Source organism: Telmatherina bonti (assembly GCF_933228915.1).
Source record: "Telmatherina bonti genome assembly, chromosome: 8".
Taxonomy (NCBI): domain Eukaryota; kingdom Metazoa; phylum Chordata; class Actinopteri; order Atheriniformes; family Telmatherinidae; genus Telmatherina; species Telmatherina bonti.
This window is the reverse complement of record NC_136626.1, coordinates 36413379-36424648: the sequence shown is the minus strand read 5'-3', so window position 1 is coordinate 36424648 and position 11270 is coordinate 36413379.

Genomic DNA, 11270 nt, shown 5'->3' with positions numbered 1-11270 from the left:
CTTTATCTGGTTAAATACATTATTATTCAAACTTGTGAAACATAATTCCACACGATTTGCTCTCAATATATTTTGCCGGTTATTGCAACCGTATGCTGAACAAAATACGGGAATAGTTGCTGGTTTTCTCTTGACCACAGTCGACTTTTTTATTTACATTTATTAATTTATCAAGAGAGATGCAGTTGTATAAAGTCTTAAAATAAAGTATTGTATCAAAACTTTGCAATTCAAAAGTCACCCAGAAAAACACAGAGCGTAAACCTCCTCCAAGGCCTTTAAAAAGTTTCTGGATCCAAACGGTGATCCAAATTACCACCAAAGTTTAATTAGTTCCTTTTCACGTTTCCAACAAGTCCTGAAAATTTCATAAAAATCCATCCATAACTTTTTAAGTTATCTTGAACACAAACAGATAAAGCCGGTAAAAACATAACCTCTTTGGTAGAGGTAATTATGCCACAATATAAATCTCTCTTTGTGAAGCATCAATATCATATTTTTCCATAAACACCTCATAGGAGTAACATTTATCATTTTCAATTAGTAGATTATTGACTGTGTTATTATTATAAACCAGTTATGTTTCTCAACCTTTTTGCAAGACAGTATACCTTTTAAAATCAATTTTCAGCCAAGTACCCCACCATCATGTTTTAAAGAAAACAGAGATATACGTTTTCCGGAAATTTCACATACCCCCTGGAATGGCTTGAAGTATCCCAGGGGTACATGTGCCCCCACTGAGAAACAGTGGTGTAACCGAATGGACTCGTTTTTGTTTCAAGACATTTTACCACAGAATCAGAAACTGGTCCTTACTTTTGCCATTTGTATTTAAACATTTTATTCCAGCTCTAAAAAACTCTGCTAAAGTGTTTCCTATGATTCTGCCCTTGTCTTAAACGGATCATGAAGGTCCTGCTCGGTAATGGGGATGGAGGGGGTTTAATTGGGATGTATTCCCTCATCACATCAGCATCACGTCTTCCTGCATCCTCAGGCTTTTAACACTTTTAACACCACCTGAGATGTTGACATTATTAATCTGACTGTTTTTATCATGATTCTACCAGTTTTAGAAATTTTATATGTTTTTGTACTCTGTATTTGTATTATGATCATTATCTCTGTTTTATTCTGTACAGCACTTTGGTCGACTGTGGTTGTGTTAAAAGTGCTATATAAATAAAGTTGCAGTTGCAGTTAAAAAGTTATAAAAACTGAACGACATAAAATGTATAGACAGTGTAGCCTGAAGTCCCTTCTTCCATCCAATAAGCCCAACCAACCAGAACTAGTCACACATTTAGTTTGAGTAAATTATAGTTAATAAAGTGCTACAGGGTCCTGGTACTGGTTATCAGACAGCATGTGATCCACAAGGTCGGACTCCTTTAGCAAAGGAAACTCTAAATCGTCCTCTATGAAGGGAAACAAACACAACCCATCCTACAGTTTCTCGCGTCAGAGCACTCTGTGACTAAGTTCATACAGCTGCATATGTCAGTATTCATGCGGAGAAATAGGAGGTGATCAGAAAGGTCAGCATCCTGAAACATCTTTTACTTGCTAAACTGTAAAAAACAAAGAAAAAAAGGCAAAGCTGAGCCATTTCCCCACAGGTCAAAGCCTCTTTAAGTAAACGACAGCTTCCAAAATCATTTTGCTGCTCTGTTAAAACACATTATTCCATGAAAGCAGCCAGATTTACTCACCAACAGCAAGGGAGGAACACGAGGCTACCATGGACTGAGAGGAGAATATAAATGTAAATCATGAGCTCATTTACACAGATAAACATTCAGCATATGAAGAGGAGAATGGATGTTTTCTGGCAAACAACTTGAAATCAATCAGTTTCTCCTTAAAGGCACTTTAAAGTCTGTTTTCTCTCATTTCTTTCATGAATTTCTTCAAATAAAAAAGAAAATAAAAGAAGTAAAATGTAAAAACACTGAGTCCAGACTGGAGACTGAAATGTGACGTCAGCTTCAAACCAGTTAGTCTCCACACCAAATTTTAAATAATATTCAAACAGAACACAAACTAACAATGATCAACTACAACAGCATTTATTTAATTACAGAAAACGGCTTTGAGTCAAACCAATTACCAGTATACCAGTAAGTGGCTTCTTCTCCAACCTTTAATAACTTTAAACTGGACGCAGAAAGGACTTAGTAAGGCCTTTAAAGCCTAAAAACGTTTTAAAAAGAGTTAACCACTGACCAGGCTGAGTGTTTCCATTGGAGGTTTAATGATGTAATTCAGTGTTTTTCCACCACTGTGCCATGACACACAGAGATCATCAAGTATGCCGTGAGAAATTACCCAATTGGTCTAAAAAGAAGCTCTGTTCATCCAAACAGGTTCCAGTGAAAGATAAAATTCCTTCTTCTTGTGTTTATCTGATTTATATTTAAGGCACTTTAACAAGATGGACATTACATTGTTAATGTGGACCTAAAAACACACACACACACACACACTTTGGTTTGTGGTGTGCCTTGTGATTTTTTTTTTTTTTTTTTTTTTTTGTCTGACAAAAGTGTGCCTTGCTTCAAAAAAGGTTGAAAAACACTGACGTAATAAATGCAAAGCTAACAGGAATGCTAACTTTGTTCCCTGTTGTTTCTCCGTGGTTTGCTTGTTTACATGTGTACTAGCCAACTCATAAACTAGTAAAGTAATAATTTCACTCCATTTACCCACAGATACTTCCAGTTTTCCTCCCGACGTGGACCCCTGGGATTAATCCCAGGGACTAAACACGAGGATCCCTGCCGATGCTAACGCTGCTAGCATTAGCATTTGATTTAACTTAGCTGCGTCTGATTATTTTTACGCTTCTGTTTTAAACATTTTAGCTTTATTTTATGTTTTACAGGCTGATAAAATCCTCCCAGCGAGCCTAAACCAGACCAGTGTTCGCCGAACAAGCCTCCGGTGCGCTAGCAACAGGCTACATACCTCATTAGCCTCCGAGGAACGCGGGGGTGCTGAGCTCAGACGTCTCTATGGTAACTGCCTCAGATTTATACCCCTCGCGCCTCCACAGCTGATTGGTCCAAACATCACCTACACGTGCTGCAGCTGGCGCGTAAACTATCAACTTAAACACAAAAAGAAAGAAAACAAAACAAAACAAAACCATATAAGTAAATGTTCCTGCTACTTTAAAATTAGCTTGGTTTTCGGAATAATTACATATTTCTGTTGAAATGTTTTAAATAAATTGGTTATTGCCGAACGCTTAATTGATTAGGATTAGGCTAATGGATATAACTTGCCTCTTGTTAAAGCGTAGTCGCTCACGAGCTGCAGAAGTGTGAAGAAACAGGAATCCGTCCACGCGTGGACCGACGGCGGCGGGACAGTTGAATGTGGGAGGGGCGACAGTTGGATATGGGCGGGGCGATAGGTTTACTGACGGATACGAGGGCGGGAAACAGCGTTAACATCGTCATGTTAGCTGTTTCTCGTGTACTTTTCTTTTTCTCACCTGAAATTCTCACACAGATTACATTATTGTGACTAACATTTATACTTATAAATACTTTTACAGGAAGTTTGTAAAGTTTTCTTAAAAGGATATTCAAGTTTTATATTCAAGTCCAGAGAGCAAATTTGACCTTTACCAAGTTGACTTGAAGTAAACACAAAGAACTCAGCCATGTTAAAATGTTCCTGTTAAATAAAGTTGTGTTTCTAGGGTACATAAATTTACAAATTAAGGGCCTAGAAGAGAACAATTTACTTTTTTTTAAAATTTATATTCGTGACTGATCAGGACACAACCGAAGCAGCAGATACTTTGCTCATTGATCAAAAAAAATAAATAAATAAAAAAAAATAAAACAAAAATAAAAAATATATTTTTGCACCATATCAAACACAAATTGTTTATACAAATGCATTCTTTTCGAACTTCTCACACATTAATGTAATGAACCTAAACCTCTTTCAGCACTTTGCTCATAATTTGTTACTTATTTATTTATTTGTTTGTTTATTTATTTAATTGAATTTTATCACCATATACAAGTCACTCAACATGGAAGTGAAAGGTTTTACTTTTTACAGTTGTGCACTTGAAATAACACAGTGATTCCCAAACTGGGGATCGGGGCCCCCAGGGGGGCCCAGAGTTATGGGGGGGGGGGGTGCGTGGTAAGGCTAAATAAAACTTGGGAGTTTTTACACTGGATGAAATTGTAATAGTACTCATAGGAAATGATGATAAATTAACAAGAGAGAGTTCAAGTAGTAAAAAAAAAAAAAAAGAGAACAAACTATGATGGAACATATCTGTCCCTGCTTGACCAGTAATAATAATAATCAATGGTGGGTAATAATGAGAATGCAGTCTTTTGCGTGTACCAAAATATTATCTAATATAATGAAGTATGAAGCCAAACAAGTTACAACACCACTTGGGTACATTTCACCCTGAACACAAAGAAAAGCCTGCAGGTTACTTTAGAAATAAACTATCATATATAGAAAAGTTGTTTTACTAAAGCAGCATTGTCTCATAGTAAACTTCACTCACCTAAAGTCGTTTGCAGAGATTCCTGGTTTATACTTCCACAGAAGAATGGATAATTGTACTGACACAGTTTTAATTATAGATACCTACAATACAGCCACTAAAACTAAAGAGACATTTCTTAGTATGTCTCTGTGGTCCATGTGACGGGTGGGGGGGCTCGACATTATTGTTGTTGATGAAAAGGGGGCCCTGCAGAAAAAGTTTGGGAACCACTGAAATAACATTGGAGGAAAAAAACCTCCCATGTACAATCTGTTTTCTTTGCTGCATCTGAATGTAAAATCTCATCGACACATCGCGATGTACATCCTCACTTGCAACATTGTAAGCACCACCTTGTGTGTTTTCTGTACAGGTAGTTGCTTCATTTTTTCCAGGATTCAGGGATATTCTCAGAGACCTGATGAATGTAAAACCTGATCACTAGCAGCACTGGCCTGAGTTGCTTTCAATCTAACAGAGACTTTTGGCCCAAACCATGTTTAAAACGTCTCCTTCTTGTTCCTTGGAGCTCCTTCCACCGTGGCGTTCCACACCAGAAGAAACACACGTAGCCTAAACAACAGGAATATGAACCGATTGTACAAGAACCAGGAAACATTTTTCTTTTTTTCTGTGTGCTTGAGGATTCTCCGCTGAGATCTGGCTGCTGTGTTTTCAGTTAGTCAGATGTGTTTGCACACCTGCTGGATTTGTGTGTGCAGCTGGTTCATAGGTGTGTCATTTTAAGACCAGTGCTTTGAAAAACTGCCATCACAATGTATTCCTGTGTCACAAGCAGATAAAAATATGAGGCTGCGATTGTCGTGCAGATATGAGCTGGTGTTTTCTCCTTGCTAACCATAATATAATTTTTATTTAACTGGTTTGGAATACATGACTGTAAAACTGTAAAATTCATTTTTAGACTCATTTTAGAATTTTATTAACCAAAATGAATATTTTTCACACGCACCACTCATTTTGTTTTTAAATAATTTATGTTAGTCAGTGACTATAAACATAATATAGACCTTTCCTTTAAAAAAAAAAAAGGTAAATAAAAGAAAAAAAATTCAAAACTGACTAAAACTAGAGGAAAACCATCTTTTCTTTCATCATTTTGATCTTATATCCACAAGATGGAGCCACGTGCACGAACATCTGACCAGAGGTGTGTGGTTTGTTGAATTTCTTCTTTTCTTTTTGTATCTTTTAACTAGACGTCTTATCTAGACGGTTGTTCGCTTTTAAACATTTCAGGTTAGTTATTTACATGATTTTGTTATTTAATTTAATTATGATTTCCTCAAATGCAAAAACACTAAAGACATACAGAGAACATTTACACACACTGCACAGAGCCAAATTTCTTCTCAGATCTCCAGAACTATTTACAGACATTTTGTAATTCAGGTTGGTTGTTAAATGCAATGAACATGGTTTTCTGCATAAGACACAACAATCTGACATAAAGTCTGTCAGGATCGTTGCCATGGCGATGGCCTTGCTTGGTCGGTCGGTGGGTCCTTTGCTGCATCACTGGCCATGGTGTGGCCCCAGCCAGTCCGGATTTGAGCAGTTGCCATGGTGATGCCCTCTGTGGTTATGTAAAGCACTGCTTTTGTATGAAAAGTGCTTTTTAAAATAAAGTTTGATGTGATAAATCAGATGTGTAACATTTCAAAACAAAACAACACTATATGAGGTAATTATCCAGTATGTCTGCCACCTGGCCAAACACCTGGATGGTTAATAGTTACCACTTCAACCAAGAAATAAGGACAAACAAACTCATCTCGCTGTCTGTCTGTGATGCAGCGAGGTTTTAATTTTCACTTTTCTTTAGTTCACTGTTTTTTGTAAATATACCTGCTGCACTGCCTGAAAATAAATGCTTGAAGTGTTTCTGTACATATTACTGTGTACAACCCAGTCATATGTCCACGCGAAGCCCATCAGGGTTAAATTTGGGCTGCAGATAAGGGTCCAGTGTGGGTTTGTCTGCAGTTTCCACGGTGACATCACCTGTAGTTTGCCCACAAGTTGGTTCTGACTGGGTTTCATACAGGGCCCAACTTGGGGCACATTTAGCCCTCCCACATGGGCTCCACATGCCCACTCAGCCCACCTACATCCCTCATGGAGCTCATGCAGCCCACATGGGTTTCACATATGGGACCCCTGCAACTGAAACCACATGGGACCTGCAAAATTTGCCTAATTCAGGCGCATGCTCACTCACCAGCAATATAACCCAGATTTAACCCTTATGGGTCCCAAATGGAGATGCTGGCTGGATATCTGAACAATTTTCTAAAATTTGAGGCATTTTATTATCATGTTGTGCTTTTCATTCTGCCCGACGGCGTGCAGCTGGTCAGATAAAAACCAGGGGATATGAATGCAGCGTGCCATTTGGTGCAAAGTTTCATCGTGTTTAGGTTGCAGTGCTTCATTTTGCAGGACATTTGAGGTATTTTGCAGTTTAGCTGTGGTGGTTTATTTAATTATGTGAACTGATTTGATAAAATCAGCTTGTTTGAAAAATTGTGTCTTCATGTTGTGTTTTAATGTTTGTCTTTCCCTTATGTTCTTTTATGTAAAGCACATTTAAATGCTTTTATGTTTTAAAATGTGCTGTACAAATAAACCTCCTTCTTAAATGACATAATGAGCAAATGGTGGTGTTATCATGTGTTTCCACACAAAATACTGAGTTTCTCACAGTTCTGACGAAGTGACTCAGTTCAGATATGTGTCAGATGAAACATACAGGTAGAATAGTCAAAGTGAAGGATACTTGGCTTGTTGAATGACACAATAATTAATATAAAATGTACAATAATCTGTACAGGTGAGCTTAATTTGACTTTCTAAAGATTTTGAATGCAAGCGTGAAAGTGTGATGATTAGGAACTAACTGGAGAGCATGTTGTTCTCTGACAAGCTGATGAACTGCAAAAAGGCCCAAAGAAGAGTCTGAACCCAGGAAATGTTCTGGTTCAGTGAAGGCTTGTGTCTGAACAATCCCTTTCTGACCTGGTTCTGGTCCGCCTTGCTGACTCATGCCTTACTTGGGCATGCTTCCTGCTGACTGCAAACGTCATCATTCAACTCAGTCCACTTCACCTGTTCCACGTCTCTCTTAAGCACCTTGCAACCCTCAGTTCTCTGCCAGATTGTCTGCAAGTCCGCCTTGTCTTCAGCTCTCCAGCCTGGGTTTTTAATCTGTATTTTAGCCCCGATCTCTGTCTCTGACCCCTCCTGGATTAATCTGACTGGATTTGGTTCTGGACCTGGCCCTGGACCTGGACCTGGACCTGGACCTGGACCTGGACCTGGACCTGGACCTGGCCCTGGACCTGGACCTGGACCTGGACCTGGACCTGGACTTGTTTATTCAAGACACTTTCACATCTGCCACATTGACATCCAATCATCCTCGTTTGGCGGCCTTCCTGGTATTGTCCCATTTCCAGAGTTTCAACATCATTTCCACTATTTTATATATATATATATATATATACACACACACATACTGCGTCTCACTGACCATTGTTTTGAGTCCAAACATTAATTATCGTATTGTTGACCTTTAGACGTCATCAGGCCGAAGACCCCACCAGACACATGACGAGTTATTGAGACATTGACATTTCTAGGTTTCAGTATGTTGTTAGTTTTAATAAATAGTCTGAAATTATGGAATTAGCGTCACATATTCCTACTGAAACTGAAACAATTATGCCATATCACTGTTTATATTTACTCTATTTTCCACCCCAAAGCAAGAAGATGGAACAACAAGCAGGCAGAGGAAGAAGAGGAGGTCTGGATGGCAGTGATGGTCATCCAGGAAGATGAAGGTGAACAATGGAGACCGTTGTTGATGCAGAGGAGAATCTGTGGCAGAGGTCAGATGCAGAGATGTTTTATTGCATATGTAGTGCTGCTAGACACTGCATCTATAGTACAGTCACTTCTCAGAGAAAAATCCTGCACTTTACAGTAAAACAACAAAACTAACCCACTTTTTACACATGTTTGTGTTTGAGTTCATAACCCCACATGAAGCCAAAACCTGCAGAAACCCTTTATGTGATTCTTCAGAATTAATTACAGCTGAATATTAGTGTTTATATAATGCAGTCGGACAGAAACGGCAAACTTCTGTGTTGTTTTGGTGGAAGGAGGAGTTTGGAGAAGAGGAGCGATGAGTGCTGATTTGTGAAGAAGTTCATTGTGTTTAGAGTTCAGAGAAACTGAGTCGTCATTTCTGGAAACACGTTGGAGATAAAATCTAAAACAAGCTGAAGATTTGCAAATGCAATATTATAAAGCAACATTTATTTATTAATAATTAATCTTTGTTGAGTCATTTAGTTTTGGTTGTTTTTGTTTGGTTATGAGACGATGTTCATCCTTTACTTAGTTCACTTTTGTTGTTGTTTTCTGTGGATATGAGTCATGGTGTCCGGTGTTGGACCAGCATGCACTGGGGTGGGTACAGGGCCGGATTAAAAGTGCACAGGCCCCTGGGCCCAGAGTGTTCCAGGGGCCCCCTTCCCTACCACAACATTGTGAAAATTATAAATGATACACTGTAATCTCTCTCAGCCAGTAGTACCAGTAGCAACACACTAGACACTGTTGTGTAACTATGTGGCTTTTATGTACATTTTGTTTCATGTCCAAACTGCTGTTTGCCTCACTTGGGCCCCACATGGGCCCCAAGTGAGTTAGGGCCCCGGGGCCCGGGCCCATAATGCCCATTGGATAATCCGGCCTTGGGTGGGTGAATGCTTCTTTATTTTACCAGACCAACAGAAGCAGCAGTGAGGAAAAATGTTTTCCTGTTGGTGATGCAGAAACAAACCAGCAGACTACCAGATATAGAATTCTGCCTGCATCAGGAACTTGTCTTCGGTGCATGTGGCTCATCCCACGGCCACATCCGCCATATTTCTCAGGGTCAGCATGAGAAGACGACCTGTAGGAGAGAGGCACTTGCAGGTTTGGCCTTCAGTTCATGTGATTATGGTAAGTAGGGAAAGTTCAGAAGGGGAAAGTATGAAGTGGCAAGCTGCAAAGTCACGTGTTAAAGGCATGTTGAGCTTGACTATGAACACCGGCAGTGTGTGTGCTCTCCTGACAATGACAGGAAGCTTGTTCAGAAGGGAGGAGGTCATAAAGGAAAAGGCTCTGCTCCCTGATGTTTCACATGTTGGAGAAAATGACCAGTATAAACCCTCACAACAAGGAGAAGGAACAGTTTGTGTTGACAAATGGAGCTACTGGTCATCGGCCCTGAAGGACAGCTGTACATGTACTAAACAGTCGGAGTTTTTGGAAACATGCAAAAGAAAAGAAATATAATGAAGAAAAGATTTAAACATTTTTCTCACACTTATTCTTACTTTAATGTTATTTCAAACAGTATTAAAACAGAATTTTTTACTCTGTAAAGCACTTTGGTCAGTAAATACTGTTTATATGTGCTATATAAATAAAACCTACTGTATCACTTGCTTGTCTCCATGTAAACATATTTCTGAATTACAGACCTGAAAGATTGAAAAATGTTGCATGTAATGTTAGCTTTCTTTTTTTGGTTTTTTTTTTTTTTTCTTTGTTTGCTTCCGTAAGTCTCTTGATCCGTGACTGACTTCTATCTGTTTGCAAGTTAAACCAAGACAGAAACCAAAATGTGAACCAAATCAAAATAAATTCACAGTATCATAGTAAATATATGAGAGAAAGAAAATAAGGTAATAGTTCCAGTAAAATGGAGGGATGTATTTCCATCCATGATAGTAAAGACTGGTCTTTCTGTAGAGTTGGCATGTTTTCCCCGTGTACTCCGGCTTCCCATGTTGCATGTTAGGTTTAACTGATCAACCTAAACCAGGGGTGTCAAACTCCAGTCCACGAGGGCCGATATTGAATTGAATTGAATTGAACTGAATAAAACTGAATTAAATTAAACTGAACTGAACAGAATTTGATTCAGTTGCTCAAACCGAATGCGTTTTCTCCAGTTCTCTCACTGATTAGTGGATTACTTCTGGCTCCACAGCCTCCTGTCTATTCGCTGAGGTAAGTCCAGGTGGAAAGTCCTTTTGTCCAGACAGAGTTTTTAATGGTCATAAACATTTATAATAGACATTATAATAGAATTTAGAGCCGGTTCTATTTAGTTTCTTTTAATTGAGTCTCTGACTTTTAAACCTAGTGAACTATGAAGACCTTTATGCACATGAACCTTGTTTCCATTCATGGTTTAAAATCTATATTGATAGATTTTAAACCAGGAGACACATTCACTGGTTTTAGTTAAATTTCAACATTGGCTGAATTTTTCGTTTGTTTTATGTTTTATTTGAAAGTATTTTTAACTGTGGCTTGTTTATGTGTAATCCTGCTCTGTCTTTATAAAAAGACGTGTCTGATGGCAGTGGGAACTTCCTGGTTAAAGATTGGTGACTTACAAATAAAGTGTCAAAGACAGCTGAATACTCGCTGCTTTTTGTTGGTACGTGCCTCACTGTCTCAACATTTTCAACATTATCTGATCTTAGTAAGAACATCTGAGTTGTGTGAATGACTGAAGTAAAGTGCCTCGCTCGTGTCATCCATGAGAGGGCAAAAGAATCCACTTCTTCTCTCTGGGTTCATGACCATATTTTTCTGAAAATGACCATTTAAAGTCTACCTTGAAGAGTTGATTCATAGC